Source organism: Micropterus salmoides, unplaced genomic scaffold (genome assembly GCF_014851395.1).
Source record: "Micropterus salmoides isolate LMB-PRFRI ecotype aquatic unplaced genomic scaffold, ASM1485139v1 Ms_hic_scaffold_8, whole genome shotgun sequence".
Taxonomy (NCBI): domain Eukaryota; kingdom Metazoa; phylum Chordata; class Actinopteri; order Centrarchiformes; family Centrarchidae; genus Micropterus; species Micropterus salmoides.
This window is the reverse complement of record NW_024044570.1, coordinates 38,636,332-38,648,773: the sequence shown is the minus strand read 5'-3', so window position 1 is coordinate 38,648,773 and position 12,442 is coordinate 38,636,332.

The window sequence follows — 12,442 nt, the reverse complement described above, 5'->3', positions numbered from 1 at the left end:
CTGAAGTCTGCCTTTGCTGTCATTGTCTAATTTTGCTTCCCATTCTGTTTCATTACCTTGATTACCACTCTGCTGTTTAGTATTTAGCATCCACCCTACTTGTTTGCCTGAGTATTTCAATGCCTGTGTTCTGTTCAGTCTTTGTTGGTTCACAGTTGCCTGTGTTTGTTCCTGCCTCGTGTTCCTGCAGAACTTTGCCTTTTGTTTTGAATCTGTTTCATCTTGCGAACTTTGGATTTGGTTTGGACTCAGTCACTGTTTGTAAGTGTGCTCCCATTTTGTTAATAAATCATTGGACTATATCTGCTCAGCTCTGAGGGCTGTTTCACAAAAGCAGAATTTAGAAATCCAAGATAACTGAAAAAGCTAGGCTTGACCTAGTGTGGTCAGTGCATCCTGGTTTTATCGGTTTCATGAAGGCCAAACCAGGCTCCAGGCTCAGGAGGGGCGACTATATCAAGCCAGGTGTAAGTAATTCAGGTAAATGTGCATCAACAGCTTTCTTCAACCACACAGTCGATGACAGATTTATTAATGCTGAAATGGAAAACATGTGTGCAGTATGCTTTACACACAGTGAGGAACAGCGAATAAAGACACAAAAAAATGCACATAATATAAAATAAAGAAAGAAAGTGTCAGGGATTCAGATGAGTGCAGACAGGAGAGAGCCCAAACGCAGCACACTAGAGAGGCAATGTCAAATTCAGGAGTTTAATCCAAACCAAAAATAATTGAACAGGTAGTTCCAAGAATAGCCAGAACACACTACATATGACAATGACCAGACAGATACTGAAGGGAAACAGCAAACATTTAACACCAGCGACTAACGAGTGGGCGGGAGAAACACACGTGTGAGAGGTCAGGACTAACGAGACAGGCATGCAGAGAGACAGCAGGGGAAAACAGAGAGACAGGCATGCAGAGGGATAACTGGGGTAACATACATAACACAGGTTACTGAACACAGGCCAGAATAACAATAACCTAATTCAGACACAATCAGACAGATCACAAATAAACTACAAACAAGGAAAACAGACTGAAGCTACGATTAAACATATAGACATTAACTAAGTCACAGAACAGGAAACTTAAGATAAGAGACAAAATAGATAAGTTAAAAAAAGTTCAAATTTGTGCTGTGCCTTCTAAAGGCATTGAAGATGAAAAGCTGTGCTATTTGCGAGTTTTCGTCAATGGGCGTGTCCGTGGCGTGGCGTCAAAGATCAACTCTTCGCCATGACACAGGAAGTTGTTGTAACTTCAGTGTATATGCTCACATCTGGACCAAAGTGTACATGTAGGATGAGAGTCCCGCCCTGAACACATGTACATGCCGACATTCACCCACAGTCATAGCGCCACCTGCTGGCAACAGGAAGTGACTTTTAACGAAGCAGCCCCCGCCGCACGTTTCACCTACGTGCACGAATGTTCTGTGGTACGTGTATCTTGTCCAGACGCACAAAAAAGCCTCTTGGAGTGATGCCCTAAAATCAACAGGAAGTCGGCCATTTTGAATTTTACGTCAAATTTTGGATGAATTACACACTTCGTACTTTAACGAACTCCTCCTAGGGATTTAGTCCGACCGACTTCAAATTTGTGCTGTGCCTTCTAAAGGCATTGAAGATGAAAAGTTGTGCTATTTGCGAGTTTTCATCAATGGGCGTGTCCGTGGCGTCGATGATTCGCAATGAAACAGGAAGTTGTTGTAACTTCAGTGTACATGCTCACATCTGAACCAAACTTTACGTGCTTGATAACTCTCTACTAAGTAAACTAGAACATGAGACTGAATAAAATATCAAGGCTACTCACAGAACCAAAAACGAACTTAAACAGGAAGGACAAGAACACAAAACCAGACTCCTAACAGAAAGAGGGCCGCAGATTTAAAACAGCATGAAAAAGCGTGGCAATCAATAGCAGACCGACTGAATGTATAACTATCTAAAAATATCACTGCTATAAACTGAAACTGAAATTATAATGTTACCAATCATGGTAACGTTAAGTCATGCCTTAAAAGTGAGCAGTGGATGTTAAAATGTAACGCAGGAAATATATTAATTACTACCAATAATCTCAACAATACTATTTATTCATTTTCATTTATATAGCGCCAATTCACAACAAAAAATATCTCGTATTGTATCTCAATATCTACACTCACCTAAAGGATTATTAGGAACACCATACTAATACCGTGTTTGACCCCCTTTCGCCTTCAGAACTGCCTTAATTCTACGTGGCATTGATTCAACAAGGTGCTGAAAGCATTCTTTAGAAATGTTGGCCCATATTGATATTCTGGCCTGGTACGCAGCCGTCATTGAGGGTCAGCCCCACGTCCTCTCCTCCTACTCCTCCTTCGTTGAGGAGATGCGGAGAGTCTTCGATCGCCCTCACCCAACCCTCGGGTCCTGCTTGACGCCTCCATCATCGCTCTCTCTCTCCCCCTTTGTCTCTCTCTCTCCCTCTCTCTCCTTCACCCCCAACCGGTCGAGGCAGATGGCCGCCCACCCTGAGCCATGGTTCTGCTCGAGGTTTCTGCCTCTTAAAAGGAAGTTTTTCCTTTCCTTTTTCCTAGTGCTGCTCTTGGTGGGAACTGTTGGGTTTCTGTAAATAACATCACAGAGTACGGTCTAGACCTGTTCTTTTATGAAAAGCGCTGTGAGATAACTGTTGTTGTGATTTGGCGCTATATAAATAAAATTGAATTGAATTGAATCTCCTGGGGAAATGTCACCCTTCCCCTCGGGGCCCTGATCGACTCGGGCGCAGATGAGAACTTTTTAGACTGCGAAGTTGCTCGTCAGCTCAAGGTTCCCCAGGTCCCTTTAGATACCCATTTTATGCCACGGGCCTTAACAGCCAGCCCCTCGTCACCCATCGCACCCCCAGGTTACCTCTCGTCACCTCCGGTAACCACCACGAATCCCTCTCTCTTCACCTGATCTCCTCCCCTGCCACTCCCCTGGTCCTTGGTGTCCCCCGGGCTAATCGCCCATAACCCTAACATCGACTGGTCGCGGGGGAGGATCAGGAACTGGAGCACCTTTTGTCACTCTTCCTGTCTCCTTTCCGCCCGAGCCCCCGGTAATTCGGCACAGCCTGTCTCGCCATCCAGCGAAACGTCGGGAACACCGGATAAGTCAGGGGGACTTATCCGGTGTTCCCGACGTTTACCACAATCTCGCCCTGGTTTTTAGTAAAGACCAAGCTCTGTCTCTACACCCCCCACTGCTCTATGGGCAGTATATCAAAGACTCCTTAGCTGCCAGCATCATCCGCCCCTCTTCCTCCCAGTTAGGGGCAGGCTACTTTTTCGTCGCTAAAAAAGACAAGACCCTTCGCCCCTGCATCGCTTACCGGGGTCTCAACGCCATCACCATTAAAAACAAATACCCCCCTCCGGTCGTGGATTCAGTCTTCGAGTCCCTCTCCCGGTCCACCATCTTTACTAAACAGGATCTAAGAAAGGCTAACCATCTGGTGCGGATCCGGGAGGGGGACGAATGGAAAACCGCGTTTAACACCCCCCTCGGTCACTATGAATATTTAGCCATGCCCTTTGGCCTCACCAACGCCCCCGCGGTTTTCCAAGCCTTAATCAATGACGTGCTCCATGACTTTCTCCACTGCTTCGTATTCATATACCTCGATGACATTCTGATCTTCTCCCCTCGCATTTTTCCCACCTCGGCCTCCTGCCCCCCTCGGCCCTCTCGCCTGAACCCCTCCTGCTCTGCCAGCTCCTCGATCCCACGCACCCACGTCTGCCGGTGCCCATCTTCTCCCCTTTCTCCAGCCCCTCTACTTCCCCTTTTTCCCCCCTCAATAAACATCTGTAGAAACCTGAACTGTTGCGTTTGAGTCCGTTCTGTCCATAATCGTCACACCCAGGAGGTCAAAGTTTACCTTTGGTGTTTCCCTCTCCATTAGTTTCCAGCCAAACAGTAATCTAATGTTACTTTGTAATGTTACTTTGTAATGTTACTTTGTCACGGAGTGATACAGATGTGTGCAAAGAAATTCGACGTCATACCCATTATATACGCTTATCACTGCTATGAACCAATAAGATTACTTGATTTGACCTATCTGTTTTATAATTGTCATTTTACAACAATGTTGTATAATGAGATCAAGTTCCCCTTTATGAATGGAGTTTTAACATTGGTAGCCTATAATAAAGTTTCTTCTTCTTATCTGTGTTAGCTTTCTACCTCACAGGAAAAAGGTCTTCAAGTAGGAAAATATTTTTGTTTATATGTACTTCTCCTTTAAAAAGTAAGAAGTTACTTGGCAGAAGACAGTGAACAGCGTTCTATGGTCCTGCAGCCTCTCTAATTGCTGACCAGCCAACAGAAGCAGTAAATTTCACTAATGACTTTCCAATGGTCTTTAATTCTCCATTTAGGAGGAGAGGAAATGTCAGGGCCGATGGAAAGGTTAATGTGACTTTCACCCACTAATAAACTTGCCTTGATCAAAGTACAATGCAATCAAAAGCTTTCTTTTATTCACTGGACATACATGCATGCTCACACACACATATGCAAATCCACACACATATATGCATATGCACAGATAACACAACAATTTCCCAATTAGATTTTCAGTTTTGAAAAAAAATGGACTAAATTGATGAAATGGTCTTTTAGAAACAGACTGATTTTCAGAGCAAGAGAATATTTGCAACGAGGAAATCATTCAGATTAATCTGAAAATGTAGTATATTTAATAATATACAACAGATTAAAGGGCTGACATTAAAGATAATGAAGATCAGCAAGAAAACGGAATGAACAAAATGTCTGCAAACTGATGAGGGGCTCGATGATGATACCGAATACTAGCCAATGTTGTTTTTGCAGTTTTCTCAGCCAAATAAGCAAAATATATTTTTGAATGCCTTGGAGACACTAAAACTAGTTATTGTTTTGTGGAAAACCCTAAAAAGAAAGTGCCAAATTAATTTTCTATCTTCAATAGCCAAAGTCTTTAGCCAGGGTCTTAGAAATACTGAGGTCCCAAGCCCTGTTCCCTTTCTTAAGGGCAACACACACCGTCAACATATTATATGCATAAAAACATAGCACCCAGTGTTACATAGCCAGTGTGTGTGCACATACACAGTTTCAGGGAGTTTCAGGTTTCAGCGCATTATCTTTGTCATTAGCTGTTCCCAGGACTACACTCTTCTGGACAGAGATTTTGTACCTGGAATCTGCTGGAGCCACTCTCCCAGTTAGGGGGTCACAGCCCCCAGCGCTCCCATTTCCACTGTTGCTTTTACTCTGTTGGTAGTTCAACCCCCTCGGTTCTGATCATGTGCCTACTCATCTTAGCTGCTATGATGCCTGACAACAGCTTCCATGTTGTGCAGAGGCAGGTTATTAGCCAGTAGTTGGATGGGATTGTTCATAGACAGTATATTACTGGACAAAGCCGTGGATCAGGGACGGACTGGGAGTAAAAAATAGCCCTGGACTTTGATTCAGACGGGCCCACCTGAACAGTGTATTCTACCACGGCCGCCCTGCTAATGAACGCACAGGCCCACCCTCTAACCACCTAGCAGCATCACAGCCATTGATCACTATGGCAGTAGGCTAACATTTTAAAAAGGCTGCAGAACACTCACACATTCATGGCCGTAACCAGCTATGAGGTCACTGAGGTCCGGACCTACGTAATCACTGTATATGTAGACTAGCCTATTAATTCAAAAATTTGAATACAAAAACATCGCAACCCTCATTTCAAGCTGGAAAACTGTTTCCCCATCAGTGGTCAGTGTCCAGACCTGGGGAACACATGAAGCACATGACAACATTGTGCACACATAAACTGAGAGCACCACTGTTTGCAGGCAGAGTTTTGGGCGATAATCAGGGTTCGAGTTACGTGGGAGCCAGTGGGAGCACAGCGGAAACGGTAAAATCATGCATTTGTGGGGGTCACTAATTCATTTATCAACCATTATTTTGAATCACAAATAATGTAGCCTATTTTTCATTGTAATTAGCACCTATTATTATTTACATTAAAAAGATAAACAAACTTACTTTCCTAATAAACAACGCTGCGCACTCTATGACTGACAGGATGACTGCACTTCTCGACCATCAGCCACCATGGTGAGCACAATTGAGGCGCGAGCTATTTAGTGTTTGCACAATCAACCTGGGCAACAAGAAACATCTGCCAGTCACATGTTCCAATAGTTTGCTCACTTGAAAAATGGGTGGGTTCAAACAAAGGGTGGTAGGTCCTGAGTTGTTTAACACATCTAGATGTGAATACCAGGAAATGAGAGCTGAAATTCTGAACTCTTGTCTCATACTCATCTTTTGATCTTGAACCCAAATGTCTTCACTGAACAACAAAAACAAAGGAATCTGCCTTACCGTTCCAATACTTTTGGAGGAGACTGTAAATAGCTGAGAGAGTGTGGTGTGTTATTGGTTAGGGCCTTGTAGCACAGCTTCTTCAGCAGGGAGCTGGCTGGTTCCTCAGGACTCATGTGGCAGGCAGCTCTAATGTTTGATGCAGTCACCCTTCCTGCCTTCTGGTCAAACCACATGGCACATTTTGATTGAAGTCTTGTCTCCCTGTCTATTGCATGATGCAATTATGAGTTAACAAGTTTGGAATATGTGACAAATATAAACAATGATGAATTAACGTTTATTCAAACATTAGAAAATATATTGGAAAATATACACAGATTTGATGGATAACCTTTCTACACTTGTGCTTGTGATATTCCTGACATTCATATCTTCAATCATATTTACTGTCTGACCTGTTTTACTATTATCCTTAACCCTGTAAAAGTCCTCTTCACTTTTTGCCTGCAGCTCTTGGTGTGACAGTGACCTGTACTTGGGCTTGTAGAGTTTGCTTAGGGGTGCAGGGATGTTCAGTTGCACGGCCCTCTTTGAATGGCTAGAGACAACAGACAAAATGGAGCTTTTTACAGGTTGATACTCAGTGTCTTCAGATAGATGTAGCATTTTGTAGAATGATGCGCATTCATCTGGGGTTGAAGGGGGAAACTTGGCAGGGGGGAGAACGCCACACCCATTAACAAATCTCTTTCTCTGGGACTTTGTGAAAGCTATCTGACTCCCTGGTGCATACCCTACTTTCCTGACGACTCCCATACTAGGCTCATTCCAGACACAGGCTCCATCTGTGCATGCAGTGCCACTCAGTTTGTTCACAGCTGCTAGTAAAGTGTAGAGTATGGCACCTACATGTGAACAAACTTCTCCTAAACCTGCCATACAGGTGCAGTGGCCAAATCGCACCAATCCCTCCTTCTCCACCGCAACCCAGGCTGTTAGTGGGGGGTCATTTAAACTGTTTGAATGGTTTACCTGACATTTGAAAACAAGGTTTGATTACATTTGTCATATTATACGATGTTACCTAACACAATAATAACTGTCATACAACGCTGACGAGGAAATCATTCAGATTGAGAGAATCTAATTTTGTGTTATTACCCTGCCACTGATAGAACACTATGGAGGATTCAGTGGGGAACATCCGGTTTATTCTCCTGGCTTCTGCTTCTCCCTTGTGTCACTTCAGGCGCTTAGGCAGAGCAAGTGTTTGTTTGCCAGTCTCCAGTGCCTCAGTTATAGACAGCTTGTTGTATTAACATTACAACCTACTATAGAACTGCATCATTTAGCATCATTGTAACCTCTCTAATCTTATCTATGCCACCCACTCAATAGACAACCAACTCCTTGTCACAGTGGCTTGCTGCAAATTAATCTCCGGCTGTGCCTCCATACGATCTTGGGATTTCCTTGCTCTTACTGAGAGTTGCACACCAGAGGACACCTCCTCCTATGAAGCCATCTCCTCAGTCAACTACTTCAAGGGGGGAGGGCACTGTTAATCCACTGAGATTACTTACTCTACCTTTGTTTTTATAAAAGTTGTTGGGGATTCAACATGGGGTCAGGTTTGGTTATTGGCTGAATGCTGAATATCAAAGATATTATAGACATATTGATGAAAGTATTAATATTCAAAATGATAAGTTATTGTTATTAAATATGGGGCACTACTCCTGTTGATTCTCTGGCAGTTTCAGTGGTGCAGCTAATCCTTCCGCAGCAGCAGGAATGAGTGGATTCAACTTTAATGTTGATAAGATAGGGCACAGCGGTTACCTTCTCAGTTAAAGGGATACTTTGCGATTCTAATCCCATACACTTTTTGTTAAATTCAGCAAATATTCCATCATGGGTCGCTAGCTCTCTGTGTTTATCATGTGCTCTGAAAAAAAATCCGGTTTTCTACATCGCCATGGGTCTGTAAATTGAGCCCAACCAAAGATGCTCGGAGTGAGCAGCAGGTGGCGGTAGAGCGCTTGTGTTCTAAGCAGTGGGACAGAGAATGTAAACAAACACCAGTACATTCGAACATCCTGGACTCATTACGGGACTCTATAGCTGTGAAGATGGCAGAAAAAATGCCAAAGAGAGAAAGGTCTGACTAGGCGAGGGGAAGACCCGTGTTAACATCTGTGACATGTTTCAATGCTGGATAAATCTACGAGATTTGAAAGGAATGAAACCTGCACGGAGGTTGCTCTGTTTCTGCTGAACTGGTCTTCAATTAAATTTTATTAATATATAGCGCCAAATCACAATGGGGGAGCAGCCTACACAATATAAGTAAAGGTAATGTTGGTACAGACTGAATGAATAATGGTGCAGATAATTATAGTAGTGTTTCTGATAATTGTAATGTTAATGATAATAATAACAACAACTAGAACTGCAAGCAGTTGTAAGCGGGGTCCAAGCCTCCCAGCGCCAGGCCCATGGTGAATAAGCGAGCAGAGTTTGATATTAAAGGGACTTAAGACAGAGATATAAAATGAATGTGTATGGGAGTGTTATTTGATATGATTAATAGCACCACCTAGAGGCCAAATGACACCAAATTTCACACAGCCCCTTGGGGAGTCGTGCCAGATAATATCTCCAAGTTTGGTGTAGATCAGTCATTCTAAACCTAAGATATGACATCACATCCTGTTTTAAGCAAAATTTGTTAGCTTATAAATACAAAATTTTTTCGCGGATCAAAATTTCCTCTACAAACTTTCATCAGCTTGGTCCAGAGATTGTCCATGCCAAGTTTTGTGCCGATTGGACTTGCCACTTTGGAGGAGATAATTAAAATAGGTTTTACAGTTTTCGTGATTTGGCAAAATGAAAACGTCATCGCATAGAGGTGTAACCTATACAGTACGAATCGTCAGTATCCCCCAAATACGTAGACATAAAGTTTATGAATGTGCAATGTAATGGTGCGTAGTCATGAGGCAAAATGTCCTTTGGTTCCAAATCCGAAAAAATGAATGGGATTTTCGCACAGTATTTGAGCTTTGATTATAGCACTATAGCAGGCCAAATTGCACCAAATTTTTCAGGTGTCATCAAGGGCCCAAATTTGGTATTAATCAGACTTGTGGTTATGGAGATATAAAATGCATGTGCAATAACAGCGCCACCTATGGGCATATTTGGGTCAAATCTGGTGCCTGTCGTGAGGGGACCATACTGAACAATTCGGCTCAAGTTTCATGTCAATGTGACTTATAGAGTTATAGAGCGCCACCTAGGGGCTAGTTGCACCACATTTTGCACATTCCTCAGGGGGGCATCCCACATTAATTTTGGTGTCGATCGGCCATTCCAAACCTGAGATATGACATCACTTCCTGTTTTTAGTGTTTTTTGCAAACATTTTTTAGCTTATATTTACAACATTCATCATTCATTCGTCTGATCAAACTTTCATAGGTTTGGTCCAGACATGGTGAGTGCCAAGTTTGGTGCCGATCGGACTTGCGACTTCGGAGGAGTAAATTAAAATAGGTTTTTCAGTATTCGCAATGTAGTAAAAAAAAAGTCTAGGTGGAAATGGGTGTGGCCTATATCAGGAGATTCAGCTCGAGCCCACGAATGCATAGATAACATAGAAGGTTGTTGATATCCGCCTTTGTTTGCGGGAGTTACAGTGATTTGAAAGTGCAAAACTTTGGACCTTGCTTGAAGGTACCCTAGAGGTAGAAGTAAGCCAATGTTTTCGCATGCTGTCGTCTCATGGGTCTGAAGTACCCTGTGAGTTTCGTGTCTGTAGCAGTTACTATCTAGGCTGCAGTATTGGCGAAAACGTATGGAAGAATAATAATACAAACGACAACAATCCCAACAGGGTCCCCAGCTCTGCTGCTACTGGGAACCGCAATGCCTTGCATTGCCCTCACACGTGTAGCATGTCTAGGCGGTCGCGTGTCAGATTCTGGAGCTCTGACAGTGTGGCTGTGAATTTGCCATGCGCTTCGGACGTTACACAAAGGTCTTAATCATCACTTTCTGTGTCCCCTTTGTGGCGCTAAATAGCACTTCACCCTACGACCATAACTGAACATGTTGATATGTTCGGGGCGGGACTGTTATCAAGCACATAAAGTCTGGTGCAGATGTGAGAATGTACAGTGAAGTTACAACAACTTTGTCTTTAATGGTCTGTGGGATTAGACTAGATAGCAAAAATCTGAAGTTGGTCGGACTAATTCTGTAGCAGGAGTTTGTTAAAGTATGGTGTGTGTAAATCATCCAGAAATTACCACAAAATTCAAAAAGGCCGACTTCCTGTTGGGTTTAGGGCATCGCTCCATGAGGCTTTTTGGTACGTCTGGAAATGATACGCGTGCCACCAAAATTTCGTGCTGCGGGGGCTGCTTCGTTAAAAGTCACTTCCTGTTGCCCGCAGGTGGCACTATGACTGTGGGTGAAGGTCGGCATGTACATGTGTTCAGGACGATACTCTTAATAAATGTGTAAAATTTGGTAGAGGTCTGAGCATGTACAGTCAAGTTACAACAACTTCCTGTGTCATGGCGAAGCTTGGAACTTCACCTCCACGCCACCCCCACGGCATTAACTGCAAACTCACAAGGTTTACGACATGGCTTCATCAATGTGTTACCTACGATTAATGGCCAACCCGCTCTACCTCCTGAGCCTCAGCTGGGGCGGCTCAGGAGGTAGAGCAATTTATGGTAATGCATTTGGGTGTTCAGGAAACATGAGGAGAGGATACATATCTCATTGTGTATTTTAGCATAGTGCTGGCATATACGTGGCAATGATAATACCAAAGCTGCAGGCAACTATCACAGTTTTCAAACTAGCGTAGGACAATATAGGGCACAGGACAGGTGATGTAAAGGACATAGACAACGTAGGTAGCCATTCATTCATTAAGACATATAGGACAGACAAGACAGGACAAGACAAACATTCATTCATTCACACAGGCATTCGAGGTACTTATATAATCAACATTAGTGCTGGGTTGAAATTGATTGGGTAGATAGACTAAAGGGCATCATATATTCTCTTCCACACGGCCTCAAACTGTCTTTCTTTGTTACTGTCTGCTGACACGGATCTCTCAATATTCAAATAATATTTCATTATTAATTTCCATTTTTCTAGGCTAGGGGCGTTTCCAGTGCTGTAGTATTAATTTTTTAAAGATTAATGATGAAAATACTATCTGCCATCCTACGGGGTATCTGATCTTACTAATATCTTGTAAAAGGCAGATCTCCGTTGTGAACACCATTTCATGGTCACATACCTCTGAAAGCCATCTTTCAATTTCTCTCCAGATTTCCTGGATTTTTTTGCAATACCAAAAGGCATTCATTTCAATTCAATTCAATTTTATTTATATAGTGCCAAATCACAACAACAGTTATCTCACAGCGCTTTTCATAAAAGAGCAGGTCTAGACCGTACTCTGTGATGTTATTTACAGAAGCCCAACAGTTCCCACCAAGAGCAAGCACTAGGCGACAGAGGCAAGGAAAAACTTCCTTTTAAGAGGCAGAAACCTCGAGCAGAACCATGGCTCAGGGTGGGCGGCCATCTGCCTCGACCGGTTGGGGTGAGAGAGAGAGAGAGAGAGAGAGAGAGAGAGAGATGTAAGGAGAGAGAGAGAGAGATGTAAGGAGAGAGAGATGTAAGGAGAGAGAGAGGGGAGGGAGGCAGCCTACACAATATACACACAGAGGTACACACAGTGAAGGTAATGTTGCTATAGACTAAATGAAAAATGGTACAGATATTTATAATAGTGTTAATGGTAACCATCGTAATGTTAATGATTATAATAACAATAATAACAATAAGACTAGCAACAATAGTCGTTGCAGCAGAGGGTGTCGAGCAGGAACACAGGGGCAGCAGGTGACCCGCAGCCACAGATCCAGACTCCACAGCTCCAGAGCCAGAAAACCTGCAGGAAGTGATAGGAGAGAGGAGAGAGACGAGAAAGCACAAGACTACCAGAAAGGGGAGAAGTTGTGTTAGTAACA